A 4,097-nucleotide genomic window follows, 5' to 3' on the forward strand; every position below is an offset into this window, starting at 1 on the left:
TCTATTGGAGTGTCAACTGATTTTTATCCTTGAATATTTCTTGACATTGTTATTTTTTTCTGACCTTGCGCTGATCCAAGTGCCTTGCCTTTGTTTTGGCTTGCCCCCATGTGTGTTATGCGGACATCCAACTACGAGCAATGCGCTCTTTCTCAGACTAAACTCATACCTACTTGGCAGCGGAGTTGCGGTCATTTATTTATGTGTTGATCCTGGCGACTTACTTTCGTTTTGGCTTGCCTTCACGTGTGTCATGCAGACATCCAACTACGGGTAAGTGCTTTTCACAACATAACTCTTATGTTCATGGGTTTCCCATTGCGTTGACAGTGGAGTTGTTATTCTCGAATATATATACATATATATATATATATTTCTCTTTTATTTTTCAAAAAAGCAAGGTCGAAAATAAATACCTCACCTACAAATTTAAAATGTGGCAATGTCCTCATTGCCAAAGATTGAAAAAAAATCATGTGATATTCTTAGAAAGCTTCGTAAAGAGAGTTTGAAAGAAAGCTAACAGACCTCTAACTTCTAGAAATATTTCATGAGGTGCCTTTTCTAAGATTAAGTTGACTCTAGTATATATGAAAAAGTAGAAGTATGTGTCTCATCATTGAAATCATAATTGGCAAAGAGACAGCATGCAGTAACCTACTAAATTTATCCATGTCAAATGATTGCGGTAATCAAAGAGATGCAGTGATAAAACTTTTAAAATTAAAATGCGATGCGATAGTGAAAAAATTGAAATAAAGTGAAGGAAGAATACAACCCCCAAATTTGCGCTGTCGCCCGCATTGTGTATTGATGCATCCTTCTTTGCGGCGATCTATCTTCTTCTGATTGCGATGACGGAATGAGATAAGTTTCTTCTTCGTGTAACATCTCTGCAATCCAGTATCTCGATCGTTGCAAGAAAAATAGAGAGAGAGTCAATTAATTTTAAAAAAACAAAATTCTTTTACTGCCCCATTTTTTTTAATAAGAACAGTGTAGATAGATAATCAATAATAATAAAGTAAATGCGATAATAGATAATAACGAGTATGATGAAAGTTCATGAAGTAATGATGCAGGAAAAAGGATGTTCAAAAGAGTTGCGTCCCTGATGAAGTCGAGTTATATAGTAACTCAGGGACTACTTATTCCAAGCTGGTCTTTTCATATCCATGGTGGTTTTTTCCTTTTTTCTTTGTCCTCTGGGACCTTGACTGCCATAATCCGAAGCTTTTCCCCATGAATGTTCATTACAATCTCCCCCTTGCGTACATCAATTTGAGCGCAACCGGTCGAAAGGAATGGTCGTCCCAATATGATGGGCGCATCTTTGTCCACTTTATAATCCAAAATGAGGAAGTCTGTCGGCAAGATGAATTTATCAATTGAGATTGCGACATTATTCAACTCTCCTTCAGGATGTATTCGAGATCTGTCTGCGAGTAGGAGAGTTTTCTTTGTGGGCGTGAGTGTGCCAGCATTCAATTGTTTGAAGATTGATAGCGACATTATGTTTATACTTGCCCCAAGATCACATAGTGCTTGGCCATGTAGCCTCCAAATGGAAGCAGGGTATCGTTGAAGATTTTAGGCGTAATCATTTTATGAGATCATTGCATTTTGTGCACTGCAGGCCCACTTGCATTGATTTGTACTCTTCATCATTTGTTTTCATTCTTTCAATCTTTGAGGAGTATTGTTGGTGGGTGGACTTCTTCATACTAAATCTAGAGGCTTGAGAATGGGACACAATTCAGGGATCATTTCCTCTGAGCTTTTCCGACTATAGTCAACGGGGTCTTAGTTTTCACCCGCATTCAGTCACGAGGGTTCCTCCTTTCATTCACGCAGTCAATTTTGTCGTAAGACATAGAGATACTAGCATTGTTCCTTCCTATAACACCCAGTGTTGCGAGGAAAGCATAGTTAGAGCTCGACCAGCGCTCCTTGCGGGCTTTTTTAGCTCGCCCGCAATTGTCCATCTGAATTTGAGGTTTCGAACGGATGTTGCTTTGATTTTGAAGCACTACATTCATTTTTCTCAAATGTACTGCTTAAACAAAGCTTCTAAGACGAAGATTAACGATGATCTGCAAACTCTGCATGATTGCTCACTTTGACCTCATTCATGTGGGAAAATTTTGGGGGCCTTCCTATTTATGATACAAAGGTTTGAAACATTTATTGCTAATATTTCAGCCATGAAAATTTGGGTTAGATTTCTCCACGACGGGTTAGTATGTATCAGAGTAGGGATTAGTTTTTCATGAAGCTATCCAACGCGGATTTTTGGGCATTCTTCCTCGAATGAAGTCTCTACAAATGACACAATTGTTAGTCGTTTGACAATTGCGTATTAGACCTAACCCTTCTCTTCGCTCCTGATGTGTGTTTAAAAAAAAAATAATTGCGAGCCTTGTATCAAATCATCCTCGCAGTCATCTGGCTTTGCATGGATGCGTATGGCCCCGTTGTTCGCGTCATTAATCTTTATTTATTCTATAACTCTTGAATTCGCTTCTCCCGCAAATCCTCCTCGAGATTTTTGGAAATGCGATCCAGTATAACTCTTTCCTTCTCAGTATGTTTTGTTATGGCAGACCATGCTGCCGCATTGGCAGCGGTCTGCGAAGAGGGATTCAGTCTTTGGTAAGAAATCTCCATCTGCAGACAATCTGGTAAGCCATTATGTGGGCAGTCTCTTTTTAGCCGCTTAAACCTCGCCCAAGCATCGCTGAGTGATTCATCATCTTCTTGTTCAAAATTTGTTATTAATTTCCTTCTCCTATCATTCTCAGTTGGTGGGAAATACTTCTTCATAAATTTTTTCATCACTTGTTCCCACGAAGTTATCTCTCCCAGTTCGAGAGAATATACCCATTTTCTTGCCTGATCACACAAAGAAAATGGAAACAGAGTTTGTCGAACTTCTTCGGTAGAGATATGTGGGAATACAAAAGTGATGCAGATTTCTATGAAGCTCGGGAGGTGGGCATGTGGGTCTTTGCCACGCCTTCCTCCAAACTGCTCAGCAGCCTAGATCATCTACAACATTACTAGCTTCATTTCAAACCTTGATACATCTAACACTGGCCTCATGATTCCTGGAGAGAAATCATAGAGGTTGGGTGATGCATAGTCTCGAATGGGTCTATTGCGATCATTCTCTAGAAGGATGGGGTTGACCATTATATTGTTTGCGTTCGCAGCTCTTTCTGCCGGTTGTTCCGCCATTCTTGGAGTTCTATCTTGTTGTTGGCAATTGTTTCTCAGTTCGTCGAAATGTCCTCTCAATCTCTGGGTCATAATTCGCCAGAGGTTGAGAGTCTGCAAAGAAATTAGAAAAATTACCGTTAGCACACTATTTTTTCGAAGTCCCCGACAACGGTGCCAAAAACTTGATGCATTATTTTATGATGTGAAATTATGGATGAAATACGGTGATGGAATTGCGTTGAGCAATCAAATTTCCTCAGTAGAATCCAAGTGTAAACCCCGCTGAGTTTCTTGGTAAGTCCAGGGTTGAACTCAGGGACTTGGAAAACAATATGCGGTGGTAATTTTTAGGAAAAACTTTGCGGTAACCGGTGTCTCAAATAGTTGTTTGGTTTTGTTGATTGCAGTAATGGAAAATAAACAAATATGGCAGATTTGAGAAAAGTCTGATTGTGTGATAGATGCACTGAGTATGGGGATGAACGGGTTGAGAAGGTCTTTAGCTAGCGTTACTTGGGAATACGTCAGACTATGCGATCATGTTACACCCATGCACAGCAAGTCATTTCCCAATGCAAATCTGGTGCTCCTAAGTCTAGGACGCATATGTTGAATGCAAAAGTGTCCATAGAGATTATTCCTAAGTCTGTACTTTTTTTCTATGCACTGATGCAAGATGCACAAAGGCAAGGTGACCGCATACAATCATATCCTATCTCTAGGATGCATGTGATGCGTTGATAGCAAACAGTGCTTATTCCTAAGCTCCTATCTCTTGATTATGCGTTCTAATCTGACTCTTCCGAGCCTAGATTCTAACCTGACTTTTCCAAGCCTAGATTCTGTCCTTAGACTACCTTCTTGAGTATCTCTAATGG

General features: G+C 39.8%; 1 non-coding gene across 1 annotated transcript; it reads left to right on the forward strand.

Moving 5' to 3' along the window:
• The first annotated feature begins 2,683 nt into the window (after positions 1-2,683).
• Positions 2,684-2,790, forward strand: LOC120078893. The gene has a single exon (XR_005482170.1). It is a non-coding gene; the product is annotated as a small nucleolar RNA R71 (small nucleolar RNA).
• The last annotated feature ends 1,307 nt before the right edge of the window (positions 2,791-4,097 follow it).

Source organism: Benincasa hispida, chromosome 5 (genome assembly GCF_009727055.1).
Source record: "Benincasa hispida cultivar B227 chromosome 5, ASM972705v1, whole genome shotgun sequence".
Classification (NCBI taxonomy): Eukaryota; Viridiplantae; Streptophyta; class Magnoliopsida; order Cucurbitales; family Cucurbitaceae; genus Benincasa; species Benincasa hispida.